The 22,927-nt window shown below is 47.2% G+C and overlaps 1 long non-coding RNA gene across 1 annotated transcript in view; it reads left to right on the top strand.

Annotated features, from left to right (window-relative positions):
• Positions 1-22,927, top strand: part of LOC134482955 (uncharacterized) — a 34,029-nt gene that overhangs the window by 8,964 nt on the left and 2,138 nt on the right. Inside the window, exon 1 of the long non-coding RNA XR_010059722.1 lies at positions 1-22,927. This exon is cut by the window's left edge and continues 8,964 nt beyond it. This is a non-coding gene — a long non-coding RNA (uncharacterized LOC134482955).

The following is a 22,927-nucleotide window of genomic DNA, read 5'->3' as shown; positions in this document are numbered from 1 at the left end:
TGGCTGTTTTACTTTGAATGGCCCTGTAAGGGACCCTCACATGTTCTATGGGGTGCACCGATGACTCTTTGTCTCCTTAGCTAGGGTCTCCTTGATTTAAACCTGAATCATAGCTTCCTTCCCGGTGGAAACCCACTTCATCCACAGGAGACAGTGAGAACTGGAGTATTGCTTGGGGGCCCAGGGCCTTGTTGAACTTCCCGGGCCCCCTCCTGCTCTGGCTCTCTGAGTTAGTCCAGTCCTTCTTCTGCTCTGTAACTCTGATTCCTTCCCCCCAGAGCAGCACAGGGCCCCTCCCCTAGGACGTATTGTGCACATCCTATCTGTGTCCCGGAGGGATTTCCTTCTCAGCTGAGAAGGCAGCCACGTCTTTCAGGTGCTGGTACCTCCAACAGGCACATTAAGGTCCTCCAACCCATACAGCTATTAAACATGAGCAAGTGACCTTGGGACACGAGGTTGTCTTTCTTTTAAGGACAGGGACAAGCAAAAATGTGTGCTTGGCCCACTTCCAAAGAGACAGGCTTTCAGCATCAGCAGGCATTTCCCTTGTGGTAGCTCCCTGCTGATGTCCTCTCAGAGCAGCTGTCTGGCGTGGGAGCGACAGACCCTTTGCCACTGTCCCTTACAGTCCTGCTTTCTGGTCCTCTTTGCCACATCCGTGTCTCCCATGGACGTGGTACTCACTCCTCACCATGGAGAGATGACTCCAATTATGTCCCTAGCTTGGGGACCATAGTTCTACTTGATGCCTCTCATCGACATACAAGCCCCTTCCCCTCTGAGGACAAAGTGAAAAATCCCTTGTTTTGACCCAGAAGGCTCTGCATAATTCTGGTGCACAGCTCTGAACTCCTCCTACACTATTTCTCTCCTGGGTTGTCTACTCTTTTGGCCCTAGGTCTGTGGAGGGGGCACCGCACTCCTCACTCCAGGAAAGCGTTCCTCCCTGTCTTTGCAGAGTTATTTCTGCGGGAGACACAGCTCAACAATGACACTTCCGAGAAGACAGGGTTCAGCTCCCCCCTTTTGTCTCCGTGGCTTTGATGATCTGCACCTGCACTCTCCTTCGTTCATCTGCCTGCTTTGCTGCCCATTTTCCCTCGCTGGGGCTGGTCTGTGAGACTTCCTGTTTCACTGACACCCACAGTGGTACCTGGCATGTAGTTGCTCAATGATGCCTGGGATAAATGTCTTGCTTTTTGATCTGGCTTGTGTACCTAACACCAAGTGAAACGGTGGCCTCAGTTTTACTTTTGTTCGGTCTTTAAAGTACCTGGGATATAAAAAAGTGCCGGGCGGATGGCCCCTGGCTTAGTGTTTGAATGTGATTGGAAAAGAAGACTCACGGAATAACGGTTTCCGAGCAGTGCCGGGAGTGGGTCTTCTTTTACGTGCCGTGTAAAACTTGAGGGTATGTGGCGGGGCGAGCGAGCTGTGATTTGGACTCCCTTCTACCGCTGCTGCTAAGTAGCTGTGGCCTCTTAGGACAGGCAGTTTATGTGTTCTCCAGAGGAGCAAATCACCACGCAACCCCTGCATTTCTTGTTTCTCATACCTGTGGCCACAAGAAGTCCACCGGGGCCGTTTGGGGGATTTCTCCCACTTCTAGATCCCAGACCCGGGTCCTGCGCAACTGTATTATTTCCGTATTGGCCATGGGAGCCCAGAGCGATGCTGCTCAGAAGCTGAGCGTTATACTTTCCACCAGGGGGAAGAGACACAGACGAGCAAAGGGACAGTCTTAGTGAGAAGCAGAGAGAAGCTGGGAAAGAGGAGAGCATCTGGAGAGCTGGAGTTTTGTGCCGTGCTGGGCCCGGGGGGGGGGGTGTCTGTGCCGGGGCTCCTTATGCACTGAGGCACCTTGCTCGTGAGTGATGGGATCTGGGAAGGCTCACTGCTGATTGGAGAAAGAAGAGCTATCCACGGGTCCGAGTCCGTAACGGCCTAGGCATGGCCCACAATTTCCGTTTATTCTCATGGAGGACAACTTGCTGCTTGATGACAGTTCCTGTGCTGTGGTGGGGGACGGTTTCAGGGTCTTTAGGAAGTTGGACTTTCTGGGTGAATGGAAGAAGTTTCTGTCTGCGAATAGACACAGACTCGTGAGTAAAATGAGCAGTTCAAGGGCACACCAATTGCACCTGGAGGTAAAGGTGCTCAGCTGTCTCACGTTTATTGGGGTTCACTGGCCTTTTTGTTGCTTCTGTGTATTGCTCTCTCCTCTGTTTCCTAGCACATAAAGCATTAAGGCCGGCGAATGTCAGAAGCCCTGGTTTTTAGCTGTCCAGGGCTAGCTAGATTTGTAGTTACGATTTTTCACACTTGGTGTGACAGGGGCCTACCTGAATACTTGCTGAAAGTGGAGAGATAAGTTTGCGTCCGCACTTATTGCCAGTTCTGTCCTTCCACTTTGTCTGAGTGGGATCCTGCCTCATCTAGTGTCCCTCCCCCCCAAGCTTTGCTGGCATCAGGTTGAGCGCTGAGCACACCGAACCCCTTACTGACTCTCTGCTTCTCTCAATGGAAGTATGTTCACTTTCCCTGAAGATTCTGGAAACAGCCCTGCCACGAGGAAGACTTTACAAAGTTGTCTTTGATAGATCAGGCACCCCCCTCCCCGCACTCCACCACAAACCCCCTTCCCCAATAGCACAGTGCTGCTTTGTACCCTGGACCAGCACTGCTCACTGCCGGACCATGCTCACCCTTGGGGGTTGGGAATGAGAGTGGCGTGGAATCAATGAATCAATAGCTCAGTCTCCCGGAACAGGTGAGAATTCTGCAGCAAGCTCTTTTATTGATCCTGGGGGGGGGGCGGGAAGGGGGTGCACCCTTCCACCCGCGTCCCATTGGCCCCAAGTAAGCATGTCTTCCAAGTGGCAGTTCCCCATTGGCTGGCATTGTCTGCGTCACCAATCTTTAGGCTCTCGGTTTTCAATTAGGTCCTCATAGGAGTTGCCTCCGAGGCTGTGTGACCCCAAGGTCTATGCAGAGGCGGCCACCGCTTTGTCAGGGAGGCCTGCAACACAGCAATCCATTTTTAGTACCAAGAATCTCAGGATACCATATCCTAGCACCAAAGCATGGTCCAAGGTCAATGAGACGCCATGTCTGGGGCCGCACCAAGGATCCCGTGAAGTGACAAAGTTTTTAGCAGTATTCTCCTGACTGGCTGCTGGGTGGAACATATAAGGAAGCCTAAGGGGGCTTTTGGGAGGCCTTGGATAACAGAAGTCATGGTTATTTTGGTTGAGGGAGAAGTGGACGTGGAGCTGATATGTATTCAGCCGTAGAGTTTGCAGAACTCAGCCCTTGTTTGGTTGGGTGGAGGCAGGAGGTAAGAAGTGGAAGGTGACCCCGTGTCTTTGTCACCAGTGGCTTCTTTATTGACATGCCATTTGGCAAGAGGAGACCCTCAGGAAGGAGGAACTGCATGGGGGCAGGAGAAGGGGGGGAAGGAGGAGAGTCTGTGTCAGGAGGGAGGATTGTGACAGGAAGAGGCAGATTCTGGTTGGTTCTTGGTCCTGCTGAGATGGGCCTTATTGAAACTGTTATGTAGAGATGGGGAGTGGGACAGGAACTCTGAGCAGAGCTGCACTCTGGAGGTAGGAATCTCAGGAATGGATTCATGCCACAGTAGTGGGTAAGGCCTTTGGAAGGGAGTTTCTGGTATGAAAGTTAAAGCAAAGTTTGAGTTTAGATCAGCTCGTTTGTGTAGAAGGCTGGTGATAAGAGTAGGAACTCCTAAAGGAGAGCTTAAGTAAGCTGGCCAGAACGGGTCCGAAGGTGAGCAGAGAGCCAGCTGGGGCCCTGGTAAATGGACCCTGGAACAAGCAAGCATCACAATAGTTCACAGCAGTCAAGGCTTCTTGAAAAAAAAAAAAAAGAGAGAGAGAGAGAGAAGCAGGCATATGACTGGCCAGGTTGCTGGGGACTTAGAGAAGTGTCCTTTTGGGGGTACCAACTCAGATTGGAAGTGTTAAGAAGTGAGAGAAGCTGACTGGGGGTGTGCCAATGGGCAAATGGGTCAAAGGAGGCGCTGGAATGGGAAGAGGGAGAGAGGTGGCTGGGCGGGCACTTGGGAGAGAACTCCTCAGGGAGAGAGGAGTGCTTTTAAGTATCGAGGCAGAGCCTTGCACAGAGAAGCTGTCCAAGGGGCTGGCATTGGGGACGGAAGCCTGAGAATCTGTGTAGAGCTGGCATGAGAAGCATCGGCCATAGATCTTGCTCCGTTGAGGGCAGAGGAGATGCTTCAACAGGATAGAGCTTCCTGGCTGCCTTTTGGATGGAGCGATGCCAGGATGTGACTGGAATCCCTGCCTCGTGGCTTCTTGTTTTCTCCAAAACGATTTAGATGAGCTCATAGTGCCCATGGGACAGCAAAGGAGCTGGAGGTTAGAGAAGCCCACATGCAGCTGTCATGGTGGAGAGGGAGGGAAGGGGGTGCCTGTGACTCCATGTGGGGGAGTAGGGGGAGTGCTCGTTTTCATCTGATGTAAGTAAGTTTCCATCAGATGGAAATAAAGTAACTTTTATCTCTTGTCTTAGTGGACTTGGTCGGGGTGAGTTGGGTGAGTGATAGGGAGACATAGGTTTCATTGTCACAAGTCAGCCCTGCAGTGCCTGAGGCTGGAGGTGACAATGGCCCCTGTCCTCTGAACTTGGCATTGCCACCCTTAGCTGGGGAAGCAGTGATCAGCTCTGCAGGAGCCCACCCTGAGGCTAATGCCTGCCGCTGGGTACTAGAATCTTTCTCAAAGACACCGCACTGCCTGGAGAAACCTCAAGAGTACAAGAGACTTTAGAATCTGAAGTAACACTGTTTTACTCGCCTCACTTTTGATTTTTGTGCCCGGCTCAGTGTCTTCTGGGAAGGCTAGGGTGACAGCAGGAGCCGTGTGTCAGTGGCATGGGATTTGGTGAGTTACTTCATCAGGAATCTAGGCTTGCACCCCGAAGTTAAAGATTGCATACTAGAGAGAGAGTCACTTTCCCAGAAAGTTAAAGTGGCACGGGGGTGGGGGGTGCTCTCTTGCTCTCTGGTGTCCTCCACCCTGGCTGTGAGATCATAGTGGCTATGGACTGTTCGGTTGTCTCACCCAGACCTCTGAGGAAGGTGGGATGGGCTTGTGTCCCACATTTTCAGTGTTTCGCCGGCAGTCGGTTTGCTAACTGGTACTTACTCTGTTTGTAGCTTTCTTTTCTCTTTAAAGTTTTATTCTTTACATTTTGTCTTTGGTGTCTCTTCCATAGATCGTACCTTGATCACAGTTTCCCCTCCCTCTACTCTTCCCAACTCTCCTATTCCACATCCACTTCTCTGTTTCCCCTCAGAGAAGAGCAGGCTTCCCAGAGCTATCTACAAAACACGGCTTAACAAGTTACCATAAGACTGGGCCCAAACCTTCACATCAGGACTGGCTGAGGCTACCCAGTAGGAGGAAAAGGGTCCCAGGTGCAGGCAGAAGACTTGGAAATACCCCCACTTCCATTGTTGGGAGTCCCATAAAACAAGTCACACAATCATAGATATATGAAGAGGACCCAGCTTAGACCCATATAGGGTCTATGTTTGCTGCTTTAGTGTTTGTGATCCCCTATGAGGCCTCTTTAGTTGATTCTGTGGGCTGTGTTCTTGTGGTGTCCTCAACCCCTTTGATTCCTATAGTCTTCCTTCCCTTCTTTGGTGGGGTTCCCCTGCCTCCGCCTAGTGTTTGGGTATCTCTGCATCTGTTCTCATCAGCTTCTGGATAATGCCCCTCTGATGACAATTGGGCTAGGCACCAATTTATGAGCATCGCAGATAATTATTAGGAATGATTTCAAAGATCCATCCATCCATCCATCCATCCATCCATCCATCCATCCATCCATCCATCCATCTACCAACCAGTCATGTTTGGTTCTATCCTAAGTCTCTGTGCTATCCAGCTTCTGGTTCCTGCTCATCCTGTGGTGTCAGGCTCCCTCTTGTAGTGTGGGCCTCAAGTTGGACCAGTCCTAGGTTGGCCATTCCCCCAGGTTCCGCAACACCATAACCCCAGCATATCATGCAGGCAGGACAGAGTGTAGGTCGAAGGTTTTGTGATTGGGTGAGTGTGTCCCCCAAGTCCCACTGCTTGGAGCCTTGCCTGGTTATAGAAGATGGCCAGTTTGGGTACAGCACCCCCCCCCCCATTACTAGGAGAATTTGCGAGGGTCACTCTCGTAGATTCCAGGGAGTTTCCACTGCCACTGCACTAGTATTCTATATCACATCCCCCACCCCCACCCCACGCCCCCCAATTCCAGTTGTCTGTCTCTCCCAGTGCTCTCACCCTCTGTCCTTCCCATCCTCTGCTTGGTCCTTCCTGTTCCTATCCTCACCCATCTCCAGTCCACACACAAAATCTATTTCCCCTTGCCAGGGAGATCAATGTGTACCCACCCCGCTTGAGCCCTCCTGGTTACTTAGCTTCTCTGGGTCTGTGGATTGTTAGTTCTCAACCCTAGACATTGAGTTTGCTATGTACATTCTTAAAGTTGGAACATGTTTTTCTTTTTGCTGTGATATCAGAATTTTATTTTCCAGTCTGCACCATGGAAACCTTTGGTCTCCTGTTTTGTTTATTTTCCCCCTTCCATTGTGCTGAACTTTGTTTCCCAGAGCCAGATACCACTCTGTCTTCTGACCTCTCTATTGGGATGAAGGGAGTTAAGCGCCTGAACCATTTGAAAGTGTTGGTATTTATTAGTAGGGAGATACCAAAGCCTGGTTTTGCCACATTAAACCCACGTTGTGCTGGGAAAAGAGTGGAGCAGCACGCCCTCTGCTGGCTTAGCTCAGAATGCTGCTGCTTACGTACACTTCTAAGGAAGAAATCATTTTGCCCAAACCTAGGGATTTGGCTTCTTCCAAATCCAAAGGTGCCATTGTTCTTCATATAGACCTCTGGGCTCTAAGTTTTGTCAGTAAATAGGCATGTTGTTTAAAAAAAGAATTCAAGTGTTTCTACTAGGCTGCTCTACCTATGTCAGGTTCTAAAGAAGCTGGTAAGGTAGCCCAAGGCACAGGGTGTGCCTCCCCCCCCCCCCCCCACACCGAGTCGACCACTTCAGTCACGAAGTATAAGCTCAGGATATCTGCCTTTGAATTCAGACTGTTTGTCTTGCATTAGAGTTTTCCTATGGGACAATCGGGTGTTTGGCTAATTGATTTCTAAGGGCCTTTCCAGCTATCTGTTACAGGCAATACCATCCTGCCTCTCAGGGGCTGGGGATGCAGCATCTTTATTTGAGCTACTGGAGCCCATGTGGTAAATGCAGGCATCCAGGATTGGCCGACATAGCAAGTTGCCAGACATGACAGCCAATTTGCTGCCTTTGTAAAACTAGGACCTGGTGACTGGGTTTGCTCAGAAATGCATAGCGCGCATGCGCACACACACAAGACCTTCTAGGCTACAGTTCCCCTAAATTTGCCTTGGTCAAAGTCATCTGGGCATCCAGTGTCGTGTATGTTCTGTTCTGTATTGCTTGCTATGCAGTCCAGAAGCCATTAATAATCTTGGCTCCTTCTCAGGACAGCCTGCTAGATACTTCTGCCACTGTGACTGCCACAGTCGGAGCCAGTGACTCTGCCTCTTGAACAGAAAGATGAGCTGTGGTGTCTGTCTGTATGTGCAGCTCGTCTCTCCCCTACCCTCTCTTTTACAGCCAAGTTTCTTGAAAACAGTGCCTACATCTATGGCTTCCCTTCCCTAGGGCTCCCTTCCCATGCTATGCTACAACTGTTTGGCTCTCTGTATTGTGTGCACTCTGGAAACCAGCCTCAACCTGCATGTGACCAAGGCCTGAGGCCAGTTGGTAGCTCTGCCCTCCCCAATCCTCCTGGTCTCTACACAACGCTGTTTTCGTTATTTAGGTGAGCGCTAAAGATTCTTCTGCCTTTGTTGTTCCTTTGGGCCCTGTCCCAGATACCTTTTTACTTTATGTTCTATGGAACTTGACACAGAAGGCCATGGTGGGGGCCGGGGGAGGGGGTTGGGAGGGAGTGTTTGTATGGACTGGTTTAAATTTCCCTGGTGGAGGGTGGAGGTGATGCAGTCTCCTTGCCCTTAGGAATTTCCAGGAGGTGGGGCAGGGAGGAAGGAAGGGATTACACAACACCAGTTTATGTAATGTTGAGGCAGCATTGAGTCCATATTAGAGCCAGTGGTGAGACCTGCACCTTTGTTGAGAGCTTGTCCCAGAAGCTGCCAAGTATCCTGGATCTGTGATGGGGTGAGCATTTTACTGCAACAAGGAGAGACCCAGCTGGCTCCCAGCTCTAGCAGGAGCTAGGGAAGGCTGTCAGTGAGGGCAGGTGGTGGAGCTCTTTGGGAGGAACTCTCATAGAGAGGGCTTGTGGGGGGTGGGATCAGAACACTTCACCAAGAGAATCAGCTGCGTGCATCCAAGGATCTGCCTTAGCATCGAGACCTGGGGAACTTGGTTGGCCATTCATGCCCTGGGGGACCTGGCATCCCTCACCAGACCCCAGAGGAGGAGAGAAGAGTTGGAAGGGAGCAGATGTTCATTTCTAGAAGTTCATCCAAAAGATCTCACTAACTGGGGTGAGAGCTGTCATCAAGTACAATATCATGTTCACATGTTCCCTGCCCCATTTCTCAAGGAGTGGTGGACTCAAAAATATGTTCAAGTAGCTACAGGGGATAAAACCCCATGTTTTCCTCGTCCCTCTGATGATACATTTTCTCAGGAACCTGCAGACACTGTTGAGGATGTGTAATAGAGACATAAAAGAATAAAATCCGGTCAGCTGTAATAGCAAGTGGGCCCCGAGTAACTGAATGCTGGGAAAAGAGCTTGAGGTAAAGTGGGAAGAGTCACTGTGGGAGAGGTATGCGGGTCGATGAACTAAAACTAAAACCCTGCCGATGTCGACAACGCTGGGGCTGGACAACAAGATCAACTGTTCTCTACATTTTGACCAGTTGCGGCTTTCTGAAATGGGGGTCTGTCTGTTCTAGATGATTAACAGCCGCCTGTGGGAGGGAGGAGTCCCTCAGGGATAAACCCCTAATTGGTTGCTAAACACCAAGTGGTTAGCCCTAAAAACATATACATACAAACAACATTAAATGGACTCAGCAGGTTGAATTTACATATTAATTTATATATATGTAAAATAACAATATTCCAAAAGAAGTAATGCATTTGAGAAGGAGCAGGGAACATGGGAAGGGTTGGAATGAGAAGGGGGGGATGATGTAATTATATTTTAATTAAAAATAAACTTAAAAAAAGCCTTTCACTTTGCTGTTATTAAAATGGAATAATAGCCAAGTCCATTTTATTGCAGTATATATGATAGAGAGTGGAGTAATATTTTCATTTTCCCTCCATGTGGCTACATCTGCTTTACATTTTCCCTCTCACCAGAAGTGTTTTTCTTTGGGAACCACACATAAAAAGTCCAGTGGTGACCCTTGAAAAAAAAGATCTCTCTTTAAAGAAAAAAAAAAAAAAGAAGCGGGACAGATTGATCGTTTACTTTTGCCCCCCAAAGTCTTATGCATTTTAAGTTTTAAAGCAAGATTTTTTTTGAGTGGGGGATTCATTATGACCTCACCATGTCAAACGATTTGCCAGCTCAGAAGCCCAAGCTGCTTCTCAGCACCAAATCCCTTAGAAGTTTCCTCCCAGCCTGTGTGCTTCAAGACACGTCTGTCTTCTGCAGAAGATTTGTAAGGAAATGTGTTCAGGTCCCATGGCTGTGAAAAAAAGGAGAGCTTTGTATCTGCTTGGAGGTGGGGGTGGAGACGAGAGTAGAGTTAGAGGGGAGGCATGTTGACTCCCACCCACTGTCAAATCCACAGCCCCTCCCATTTCCCATCTTTGGTTTTGGTGACCTTTTGCTCCACATTTTAAACTCTATCACACATCTGCCATGACACAACACACCCCGTGTACTTGGTGGGTGTTTAAAACAATGTCAAAATGTCTCACGTGCCAGGAAGGTTGAGACCAGCTGGCCAGTGGCCAGAGCCCTTGCTAACTGTGTTGTTACTCCCTCGCTGATGGGGGTCGTTGGAATTGCTGGTATGCCCCAGTTTTGAGAGAATGGGTAATCCAAGAAAGCACGGCTATAGGTGACAATGTCTGTTGTCCGACCCCGCGTCTGTTGAAGAATCCCACTGGGTCTGAATACCAGCAACTCAGGAAAATTGGGGTCATCTTTGAGACTGGTACCCTAACTCACCTTTCAGCCCCTAGTGCTTTCCATGGGTACAATGGAATATTTTTTTAACCCAACCTCCCCCTCCTTCATGAGTTTCATCTCACAAAAATCCTCACCCAGGCAACTCCAGGGTGACATCGAGTGATTAGGCTGCTGGGGTCAAGTTCTTCACGTCGGAGTGTTTGTGCAGGACAGGCAGAAGGTAACTGCCGCAGGCCCTCTCTGTCCACACCCAGATAGTTGTTCCAAAGCCTGCACAGGACACGTTTTTAAAATGCACCCGGAAGAAGACTTCTCTTCTGGTTCACCGGAAGCAGCTCTCTACTTGCTTGCCCATTGTCTCTATCTTTGCATGATTCTCATTGGTGGTTTGCACCTTGTCTTGTGATTTTCCAGGTATCTTGCCGGAAGATGTCTGAAAGTTCAGAGACCATTTTTCATTTGGTATCCTCTCTGTCGCTTGTAGTCCAAGGAGCTGGGGGTGGGGTGGGGTGGGCCGGGGCTGGAGGCTGATTCAGCCTTGTGAATCTCCTGCTTAAATGGGCAAGTTCTGTAGGACAGATGTCATGTTTACAAGGTCTTCAGAATAAGCCTCTCTTCCTTCACTCCAGACAGCTGCTAAGCCTGGAAGAGGGCAGTGTCTTTGTAACCCGAGGGAGCTTCCTGCTGTTTGCCTCCAGGCGGTTCTCAGAGATGCTGGCAGAAGGGTGTGGGGGTGGGGACGGAGGTGGCTGTTTGTAAATGCAGTCGGGGAGGCTTCAGAGTGGGCTCCCGGAAAGATCTCTAAGGTCTCTGCTCAAGAACCATTTCTGCAGTTTCCTTTGCAAACTTGGAAAGGCCGGAGATTTTACAAACATAACAGTCTCAGACCTCCACACAGCTTTTCCTTCAGCGTGTCTCTGCCCCACCAGCTAGATGTGTTAGTGGTTCAAACTCCAGCTGCTTACCTTAGTATATTAGTGATTTCTTGGGGGACATGACGATGTGGTTAGGCTTTCTGCCTCTACACAGTTTCTTAAATAGTCTCTCTTCAGCTCCCATGTGTCCTTACTGGCGACTTTTCAAACATCACCAAAGCTTTGCAACCACCCCAAAGCCCGTGAGCTACAGCCCCCCACGTCTGCCTTGGCATCTGCCTGCTGTTCGATCAGTAGGGTGTAGGTGTGGTCAGCTTTCTGTCACTGGGATAAAAATCCCAGAGATAGGATGATGAAATTTATGAGGCGGAAAGATTTATTTTGGCTCAGAGTTTCAGAAGCTTCAGTCTGTGGCTGCCTGGCCCCGTCGTTTGTGGGCCTGTGGCAATGCAGAAAACGTCAGGGCAAGTTGCTTGTGGCAGAGATTAGCTGTGGACCTACCTTATATGGGCGAGAGGTAGGAGGGAGGGTTAGGTCTAAGTTCCTCTATCCCCTTCAGTTGCATGCACCTCCGTGAGATGACTTTTTTTCACTCGGCGGCACCTGCAACCTACAAGTTTCCCAAAAGTGTAACTAACACGTTGTTGACTAAGTCATCCCTTCAGCACATGGAGACTCAAGATCTACATCAGAGTGCCCACTTTAGGCTTTTTTTTTCTTGGCAGTAGCATCCCACTTGTGAGACTTATTTCTTATTTTGACAACAGTTACCTAGAGTTCGGTGCTCCCCCATGAGAAGAGTCGCTTATTGTCGTTAGTGCCCTTGGTGTGCCTGGAATTAAAGACTTGTGGACTGTGTGGTGCTGTCTGTTTGTGAACACTTCCTGAAGTTTAAGGCATCAGCTGAGGCAGCGATGGGAACATCTGTGTGGGACACCCACATCCATTTTCCAGATCATCTGGAAACTGGTCCTAGCTGTCCCAGGAACCCTTAGCTCCTTGATTCCTGGGTCTCTCCACAGGGCTGCTGCTCAGAGCGCCTCACAGCCCAGCAGAGGTGATTTGATTTGTATGACCTGAACTTGACCTGGAAACCACACACTGTCATTTCTGGCCCTTAGTGAAGGACAGGGTGGCACCGTGACACAAATGGCAGAGCACAGGAACACTTGGGCTGTATTGTGTGTGTGTGCACACACACATCAGGGAAGGAGAGAAGGAAAACATAGTCTCAGACACATGTGGAAATAGAGAATTGCCCAAAACCTCAAGTGTTTAAGCCTTTGCCCCCTGTTCATTCCTGAAATGGGTAGGAACTGAATTTTGTGGTTACACTTGGTCAGCCTTTGCTATGTTTTTTGTTTGTTTGTTTGTTTTGAGGGTTAATATTCAAAATATTTAACAACTGGTGTGACATGGGCACAGATGTAGCAATTGAGACAAGGCCACCAGAAGTATCATATTACACTTGGGCTTGTGCTTGTGACAATATACTGCTTAGTTTTTGAGGGCGAAAGTTTTTTCATGAATAGTCTTAGAGAAGTCACACTTATGCCAGTGGCCACTGCTCATTGTTCCTGCTCTGTATGTTCTCTGACAATAATTTGCTTAGAAATCCTTCTGGCAATGGCCCACAGGATGAAGGATATCCTTCCCTTCCCTTCCCTTCCCTTCCCTTCCCTTCCCTTCCCTTCCCTTCCCTTCCCTTCCCTTCCCTTCCCTTCCCTTCCCTTTCCTTTCTTTTTTTCTTTTTTTTGCTATTAAAAATGTTGCTGGGAAATTACACATGCCTTTTTCTTAGTGGGGTTGTGCAAGAAATACAAGGGCAGAACAGTTCTTGAATACCAGAGCATGCAGGTTTTCAATTTTAGAAAGAAATGCAAATTCTTTTTTCAGATAGACACAAACTTAGATCCCCTACTGTGTAAAATAATTTTCATGGCTGAATGTCAATTTAATTTTTCCTTAGTAGATTTGCCACAGCATCTTGTGTTTTCTTTTAATTTTTAATTCTTGAATTTTTAGTGAGGATGATCATTTTGATAAATTTGGTTTTGCTCTATCTTTCTTCCTTTTTTGAATGCCCGTTTGCGTCTTTGATCTATTTTTCCATTGTTATTTCTTCTCCCCTCCTGACCTACAGTCTGCTGTGCATGTTATTTTATGGGCCTAGATAACTCTCAAAACCAAACTCAGATGATTCCATGGCAACTTCAAAGCCTACTACGAGAGTGACAAGATTTACCATTACAGCCATTCCCCCTCCCACCCTTACTTGTTCCAACAACATCTAATGGTTAATTGGGTGTTTATTTACATTTAATGTGATGATGTTAGTCTTTTTGTCTAATCTAGACAAGAGTTCCTCTTCCGATTTTTGGTCTTTGTTAATTTAGCTGAGGATTTAAAACAGAAACAAAGACCTTCAACCTTCAGGCTTGTGTGATCAGCATTATTTTGGCTAGTGCTTACGGTTTATCTTATACTAGTCTACCGTCAAACAACACGGAACCTTCATGCATTCGGCAGCAACCCTTGCAGACCTCTTGTCTCCCACTCCATCCGGTAGAGCGCTAACCACAAATGTGACGGGAAGTAACTTGGGATCCATGAGCTCATGGTGGTGGAACTATCAGGATGGGGTTAGTGTCCTTACAAGACGCCAGAGAGCTTGCTGACTCTCTTACTCTGCAACATAACTTCCTGGAGAGGTCACAGGCTCTTCATACAGAGAGGAGTTGGCTGCCTGCAGGCCAGCAAGGGGCCCGCAGCAGGATCCAGACCTCTAATATTCTGATTATGGATTTCTAGCCTCCAGAAATTTAAGAAAAATAAGTCTCTGCTGTTGAAATTCAGCCTGCCTATACTTGTCTATACTCGTTGACTCTGGTTTGTGAGCGGATGATGCAGACAACTGCATCCTGATACTTTTTTTTTTTTTTTTTGTCTTCAGTTTTTTTCTGCCATCATGGTAGATTCGATGATTAGGGATGCTCTAAGTTTTACAGTGAGTCCTATTTCTGCTTTGAACACTCAGTTATTTTCCAGGGAGCTGACAAACCTGGGAAATCATGTCACATGAAGCTAGAGGCTTTGCAATTTATTTCTGGTCTTCGTTGCTTCAGTGTAGAGCCAGGTTCCTACAACTGTGCCATTGCCCTTCTGACTAGAGGAATTTACCTTGTCTATCAGATTGCTCTGGTGATCAATTCCTTCGGCTTTGTTTTTTACATTTTATTTTTTCTTGGATATTTTATGTATTTACATTTCAAATGTTATCCCCGTTCCCCCTTCTCCCCCTGCTCCTGTGAGGACGCTCCCACGACCACCTACCCACTCCCACCTCAACTCCCTGACATTCCCCTACCCTGGGGAAACGAGCCTTCACAGAACCAAGGGCTTTCCCTCCTATTGATGCTGGACGACGCCATCCTCTGCCACATATGTGGCTGGAGCCATGGGTCCCTCCATGTGTACTCATTGGTTGGTGGTTTAGTCCCTGGGAGCTCTTGGGGGGAGGGTCTGGTTGGTTGATATTGTTGTTCTTCCTATGGGGTTGCAAATCCCTTCAGCTCCTTCAGTCTTTTCTCTAACTCCTCCATTGGGGTCCCCAAGCTCAGTCCTACAGTTAGCTGCAAGCATCCTCATCTGTATCAGTAAGGCTCTGGCAGAGCCTCCCAGGAGACACCCATATCAGGCTCCTGTGAGCATGCCCTTCCTGGCATCAGCAATAGTGACTGGGATTGGTGTCTGCATATGGGATGGATCCCCAGGTGGGGCCATCTCTGGAAGACCTTTCCTTCAGTCCCTGCTTCACTCATTGTACCTCTTTCAGCATTTTTTTTTTTTTTTGTTTCTTTAAGCTGTTGTATGACTTAAAACCTCTCCACTTTGCCTTTGGTTTTGAAAGATACTTGCTGTGGAGGGAGCAAGGTAGACTGTATCTTTGCCCTCTGCCTGAATGTAACTGTTCTGCAGGCTTTCCTAGCGAGCTGCTGGGAACTTATGTTTTTATGAGTCTGGCTCCTTTTAGAGCAGTCTGTTACTGGCTTTGAGACATTTGAGGGTGCTGTGGTGATGAAGAGGTCAGTCGAGCTTCTTAGCTCTGTGAGTTGAGTGGTTTTCATGAAAATTGGAAAACATTTTGGCCATCATTTCCTCATTGTGTGTGTGTGTGTGTGTGTGTGTGTGTGTGTGTGTGTGTGTGTGTGAGAGAGAGAGAGAGAGAGAGAGAGAGAGAGAGAGAGAGAAACTTATTGGGACTTTGCTTAGCTTTTTTTGTCTTTTTTGTGTCTTTGTGTCCTTCTGTTATTTATCAAAGCCCACTGATGTCGTTTGTGGCAATGGCTCGCTGGTGGTCTATATGTTTTAGTTGAAAATGTGCTTGGTGATTATAGAACCACGTGATGTTGTGAATCATGGCTGATTATCCCCATACTTTGTTCATTGCTCAACGATGGCAACATCTTAATAGATGACAGTCTAGAACCCCAAATGACACGGACAGAGACACAACTCCTACCTAGTGGTCTTCAGAGTTCTCCCCACCCCCTGACCCCCGTCAGGGGGCTGCTTGTGTTCCATTTTTATCTTTCCTCTATGGCTTCAGATTTCCCAAGCCCAAGCCCTAGAAACCACTCTTCTGGGATTCTGTCATTTCAGGGTGTTTTGTTCATGCAGCCGACACATTCACGCCATGGTACTTGGAGACTAGCCATTGCACTCAGCGTAACTGCCTGGAAAGTCTCCTTGGCTAGCTGCAACTCCGAGTTCTTTTTGTTTTCTTTTGAGAGAGGGTCTCATGTAGCCCAGGCTGACCTCCATCTTGCTATGTAGCTGAGGCTGACCTTGAGCTTCCCATCCTCCTGCCTCTACCTACCAAGTGCTGAGATTGCTGGCATGTACCACCAGGCCTTGTTTCTGTGGTACTGTTTTTTTTTTTTTTTTTAAAAACATGATGCCCAAACACTTTACCAACTGAGCTACATCCCCACCTCCTATCGAGGATGCTTTAACCTCAGGCGCTATAAATTTTCAGCTATAGAAAAAAATTCCATATGAACCTTTTGAAAATATTTTTTGTGTTTTCTTTTTTCAGTATCCATTTTCAATCCTTGTCAAATACTGACTGACTTTATAATTAAAAGTCCGAATTACTGGTAATAAGAGGAACCGAAGCTAAGGAGAAAGAATGGTTTACTCCGATGCTGGCATGGGTTAGAGAAGTATCCGGTGCTAAGAGCTGGTGCGGGAGGGACATGGGGGTAGTGGCTGGAGAGGAGACGCTGACTGGGTTGTAACGGAAGCAACGTGGCAGTGCTGCTTCTGACTCAAAGAGCTTTCAACTGTTCATTCTGTGGCAGGAGGTGTGTTGGGACAGTTTCCTGAAGCGCTGTTGTAGGAGTCGGGGTTGAGGCCAGCTTGGTACCTGCTTGGCCTACTGGGTGAGTGTCATGAATGGCTGAGCCACCGTGGTGTCCTTGTGAATTCCTTAGATGGGGGTTAGAGGGATGCATAATATGGATATAAAAGCATTAGAACTCAGGGGAAAAATGGGGGGGATGGGACCCATCACATAATATCCCTGAAGAATATGTCGGAGGATAAAAAACACATCAAAGGGACTCGCAGTTACTTGTCAAAGAATTTGTTGACTTGGTCCACTGATGCCCCTGACCTGGAACCTAAGACCCAGAAATCTAACTGGATGGATAGCAAGTCTTAGCGGGAGGGAGTCTGTGGGTAACCGAATCTCCTGGGTCAGAAGGATATAAGGTGGGTGCTCTGAAGTGATGTAGCCTTAGGAGTTTTTACCGTGGCCATCCACACTCTGTTCAGGTGCCGAGGACATGTTGATTTTCTTCCCCTTTTCTGCCCCTGATAGTTTCCCTTTCTCCACGTTGCCTGCTCTGTCTTCCTGGCTTGTCATTGAGGTGGACAAATTGTGCTTGACTCTCCCTTCAGAGAGTCAAGCACAATTCCTACCTAATCCTCTGAGCAACAGAGCAAAAGCAATGGCACCCTGCAGAGCTCCCTCCCTGGTTTATTTCGCTTCTATGAAGCATCTCTTAGAGCAATTTTATCAAAGAAAAAAAAAGTATACGGGGCAGTGCACTGAGGCTCTCAGAGCTGATTTCGTGCATATTCTGGAGTATTCTAAGGTGAAGTGGTAAGCATTTTGGACACATTGCCCCACTCACCGACTTCCAGCAGTCCGCACTGTTGAAAGGGTTATATTTAGTGACCTTACTTAAAGAAAATTAAAAAATGAAAACTGTGAGCTTTGGAAGAATCTTAGGCTTACATGCATATTTGAAAGAAGAGTTTCTATACATCCTTCGTTCGTTTGTCCCAAGCGCTAACGTTTTACATTCGTGTTGGGCATTTCCCAAGTTTAGGTTCTGACCTGAGTATCTTGCTGCTCACCCCAGGCTTTGTTTAGATGCTACCAGGGTGTTCTGTTAATGTCCCTTTTCTGTTTCAGTGTCCCACCCGTGGGCACCGGGTGGAGTTATTTGTCATATCTTTTGTGACCCTGCAAACATAGGCACTTTTTCAGTTTTTATCTCTTTAATGACCCTGTCAGTCTTGGAGAACAAATAGTCCAGGCTTCCTGTAGTCTGCCCTCCACTCTTGGCTTTTGTTCATAACCTGGACTCAGGTTATGGGTATTTCCAAAGGGATGCATGTAACAGGGATGAAGTGTCATAGTCCAAGACCAAGGACATCCGTGTATACCTTTTTGGCCGAATAAGATATTTTCGTTTCTCCCGAGTCCTTCTCTAGAAAGGAAGATTGCAGGTCCTACAGAAGTTGTGTTGTTCGTTATGAAGAGCCACCCGTTATGAGGAGCCACCAAGCTGTTCTCTCTGCTGTACTGCCACCAACAACGCATACAGGTTCCAGTTTCTCTACAGCTTGCTTGATGTTGTCACCTTCGTTGAATGACAGCTGTCCCAGTGGGTGGCCGAGTACCATGTTTTTGCTTTTGTCTCCTGTTGCTAAAGGCACTGAACAGCGGTTACTGTGACCATTGGCCACTTGCAGATCTTCTTAGCAGGTACATTGTCACCCAGGCACTTTGGCTGTTTGAGAACTGGGCTGTTACTAAGTTGTATGAATTCTTTAAAATAGCCTGGACGCAAGCACCTTGCGAGAGAAACGCTTGTTCCGTCTCGGTCCCTCGGTCGCAGCTTTACATGTTAAGCTTGCATTCTTGTGCACTGGTTGAATTCAGGTTTTTTTTTTCTCTTCTCCTTTTTCCTACCATGTGTGCTTTGGATACTGTACCAGAAGTTGCTGAGTTTTGCTGCTGCGCTGGCTTCTAGGAGCTTCCTACATCCAGGAGACCCGTTTAAGTGGGCTTTCGAAAAGGACCCAGTGTCCACTTGGCGTTGGCTTTTGCATATTGTGTGAAACTGGGACCCAGGTTCATCTTTCCGTGTGCTTTCCTTGCACGTGGGTGCCGCTCCTGGGCGGTTCAACCTCAGCCTCTTAAACACTGCCCCCGTGAAAGCTCTAGATTTTCCTGACTGTGCGCTCTGCTCTGGCCGGCTTGGCAGGCACCTAGGACAGACGGGAGGCTATTTGGACATTCCTGTTGGGGTTTGTCTTCCTCATGTACTTCCTTCCCCACTTGTATGCAGTGTTAATCTTCATTTTCCAGTATTTGGAGCCGGCGATGCCGTGGCTTTCTGCTTGAGGTTTAGTTTCTTTGTGCTGCGTAGGCCCTCGCGCACACCGGCAGCGAATCGTGTCGATGTAGCTCTTACCTCACATGTCTGGCTTCTTTCAGGGATCAAGTCATCTCTATTTTTTGCCTCCTTTTTGGGGGTGTTTATTCTATATTTTCCTTCAGAACATTTTATTTTTCATTTTAAAAGAATATAAAGGCTATAATCTCAGCTCCTGGGCTGGTAAAAAAAACAAAAACAAAAACAAAAACAAAACAAAAAGAGAAAAAAACAAACCACTACTAGCCTCAGAGAGACACTGTCACCTTTCATAGGATTTTATTTCGCGATGATAATTTTCTCAGTATTGTTTTTTGGGGAAATTGTCTCAAACTTCCATTCGTGTTTCAGTGCGCTCATAATAACTCTCTTCGTTGAAATGCTACTATAGAGTTGTAAACGTCTCTGTTCAGGGCGAACGCGTCTGGCTGCCACCTCACTGCCACCTGCTCGTGTGTCCTCTGTCTTAGTCTGAAAGTCTGAAATGAACTTTTATGTTCCTGGGCCAGCTGGACAGTATTCATCCTTAGCCTTGGGATTTCTGTCATGTTTCAATGCCCTGGTCACCGATGATTTTGACTTGCTTCCTCTGTTGTACAAAGAACAGCCTGTTCCACAGTTCTGTGGTAATTGGTCCAGAGTAGGAAAAATATCTGAGGTCTTACAAAGATTCTCAGAGGATGTCTTTCCTTCCTTTGGACTGATAGTCTGGGCAGCCAGAAAGATTAAATGATTTGGGACCATAGTCCCGAGTATTTTGTGTTGTCACTTTGTCTTGTAGAAACTGGTGGGTTTTTTTATTTTGTTTTGTTTAGGACCTTGATAAGTGATTATTCTTGATTATTTTTTCCCCTGGGGTGGGGTGGGGGACTTCAGATTTGTGTGAAATTTCGAAAGCCTGTGATTTCTAGTTGTTTATTTTTTCTCTCTGTATCATGTAGCCATTTTCCCATGTCCTCTCACTGTTCCTGGCAGGGTCCCTGCCGCTTGGCAATTTTTTTTTTTTCTGTCAGTTTGGTGGTGCTAATTTCTTTTTCTTTTTCTCTCACAGCCTGTCGATTTCATTCGAGCAATTTGCTCTTGTGCTGTATCGGCGTAGCGCTTTGCGGCCCTGGGACCCTTCGGCAGCTTTCTCTGGAGCGGGGGCAGACGGTTCTAGGTCTCTGCGGTTTACTATGCGCAGGGTGCTGCCCTGAAGAAGTTCTTCCTTGTTTAGTTCTGCTTTCTTATCCGGCATGTAATAAACAGACATTGCTGGCTTTTCTTGTATGAAGGATGGTTTTGCTTGTTGTTCTCGGCAAGCATTATCTAGCGCCCTGGTTAGACCTGTCTGTCGCTCAGTGCTACTTTCTCTGGATTTGTATCGCCAGGGCTCGTCCTCACCTTCTTTCAGGTGGTTTGTTGTTCTGTACTTGTGGCTGGCTGTTTCATGTCTCTGGTTGATTGTTCTGCTGCCAGTGTCTTGTGTACGAGAAAAACTTCTATTTCCCCTTTCTTGCCATGTCTTTGGCTGTCTGGGTATTAGGTAATGATGGATTCCCACTTTGAGTTCAAAAGGAGTCCCCTTTGCTACTATTTGCTGAAGGAATTATGGAAAATTGGTGTCATGGCCTCCTTAAATTTTTGGAAGATTTCACCAGTGGGTATGCATGCTTTCTGTTTTACAGGGCCTATTAGTTGTTGATTTCTGCTTCTTTAATTGACAAGGGACCTGTTTTTTTTTTTAATTCATAAATATCTCTAGATTGTGCTTTTCAAGGAATTGGTCTATTTCTCTTGGGCATAGACTTGTTCAGTCCTTCATCCAACCCTGTTTTCTCTTTGTAGTGCTGGAGATGGAATCCAGGGGAGCATCACACACGAAAATTGAGCGCTCCGTCTCTGAGCTATAATTCTAGTCCTTCATTATCCTCGTGATGCTCATGGAGTCAGTACTGATGTCTTCCTTTTTCATTTCTGATATCAGCGATTCGTGTCTTAAGATAGCCTGTGAGAGGCTTAAGTTAGCTTGCGAGAGGCTCGTCAGTTTCATCGATTTCTTTAACAAACCCAACGTCTTTTGTGTGTGGTTGTCTCTCTCGGGCACTGGTTTGTGATATCCGGCTTCGTTAACTTCTGCTCTCACTTGGTTTTCCTTTGATGGCTTTGGAAGAAGGAAACAAGTGATCTTTGTTGTTTGCAAGATATACATTGAATGTATGCGTGGCTCCACTATAGCCTGTAATTTAATAGATTGTGTTTTTTAGTTTGTTGAAAACATAGAGCTCCCTTTTGGGATTTTCTTTTTAACCCACGTGTTATTGTGCTTATTTCCATGTGTATGGTCCTGGGACTTGGATCCAGAGCCTTACACATGCTAGACAGGCAATCTACCACTGAGCTGCAGCTCAGCCCTGTGCCATGTATTATTCAGATGTGATATACCTTTGGATTTCCCAAATGCATTTGGATTCTTGATCATTATATTAACTCTGTTGTCTGAGGACAGACATATGATCTATGACTTTGAACTTTGCCTAAGGTAGGTTTTATAGTTCAGAAAGCGGCCTCGCTTGGTGACTGTCCCTTCTGAGTTTAAGAGCACTGTGCTCTCTGCTGATGGATAAAGATTTCTGTAAATGTCAGTTGGATCCGGTTGATTGAAATTACCATTTAATTCCACTGAATTCTGATCTACTCCTGATTATTATGTTCAGTTAGTAGTAGTGTGAAGACCATTGATGTCTCCCACTGTACGAATAGGTTCAGACATGCCTTCCGGTAAACCCGCTCTTTATTTTTTTGAGACAGGGTCTTGCTATGTAGCCCAGGCTAACCTGGAACTCACTATGTAGCCTAGGCTGGCCAAAGATCCTCCCCTCCCCCCATCTTCCTGCATGCTGGGATTACAGGTGTGCACCATAATGCCCCAAACAGCTTCCTATCGATCTTAACCTTCTGTATTCTGATGTTTTCTCATTATACTGATGGACACAAAAGACTGTCTTGTTGAACTTCATCTTTTATTACTATAGAATGCTCCACTTTGTCACTGACAACTTTCTTTGCTTTGAAGCCAGCTTTGAGGTTAATTCAGCAACTCCAGCCCTCTCTTGAGTAGTGCAATCGCCACAAATCAGTTTTAGCTTTAACATATCCATGCCCTTGTTAAAGGAGACTTTGTGAGTATGTGTGTGTGTTTTGCTGATACTAAGTCTTGGTCTCTGTGTCTCTGTCACTGTGTATCTCTGTGTCTCTGTCTCTCTCTCTAGCATTGGTTGATAGAGATTTCAGTAATACCAACTAACTTCAGGATCTGGACTCAGCTCTCCTCTGACTCCAGATCTTACGACTTGTCTTTCCTGAGCCCTTGGAAGTAAGGGTTCTGTAAGGGATGATCCAGGTCAGGTTGAATCACTGGAGCTTTACACACTGTTGTTGCTGCACTTTCTCTCTTGCTCCAAAAGTGCGCTGCTAAGGAGAGATTTGGAAATGCTTGTGGGGTCTAATGTCATAGAATCACTGTGCTTTATAGCGCCAATAGATTCAAACCATTCTCCTAGACCCTTCTTGAGATCCCTCTCTGTCGAGAGGAAAGGCAGTATCTCATTTGCAGCCTGCAGTAAGGCTGTCGTCCTAGCCATACATCGATCCAGGTGTTGTTTAATCATCACGTAGGCGAGCATTTGGGCATATGATGCTACCATATGAAGGTCTTTACCAGGGGATTTAAACTTAGTTGACAAGAGGCCAAGGAGCAGACTTACACCCCAAGGCTGTGAGTTGAGCCAGTGCACAGAGGCTCTGGGCTGAGACATGCTAAGGTGAGTTGCAGATTCCCCATGACCGGATTTCCCTATCGTCACCACGAGAGTCTTGAATCTGCCTTCAGTTTGCTTAGAGCCACTGTGAACCATCTTTTCAGATGACTCGATAGCTAATCCAATCACTAGCGTTCGACCGTGGCCGAGCATTGGAAAACAACTCGAGTGAAGTGACTGTGTGCTCCTTGATCCCATCCACACGGGAAGCACTGCAGTCTCACCAGCCAAGCTGTCTTTCGTCTGAACACTCCTGCAGCGGATAACGCCTCCTGCAAGCCTGGAATCAGATAGCACACGAAGAGTAGGCTG

This window comes from Rattus norvegicus, chromosome 18 (assembly GCF_036323735.1).
Source record: "Rattus norvegicus strain BN/NHsdMcwi chromosome 18, GRCr8, whole genome shotgun sequence".
NCBI lineage: Eukaryota > Metazoa > Chordata > Mammalia > Rodentia > Muridae > Rattus > Rattus norvegicus.
The sequence above is the reverse complement of the archived record's forward strand: the minus strand, read 5'-3'. Positions and strand labels throughout refer to the sequence as shown.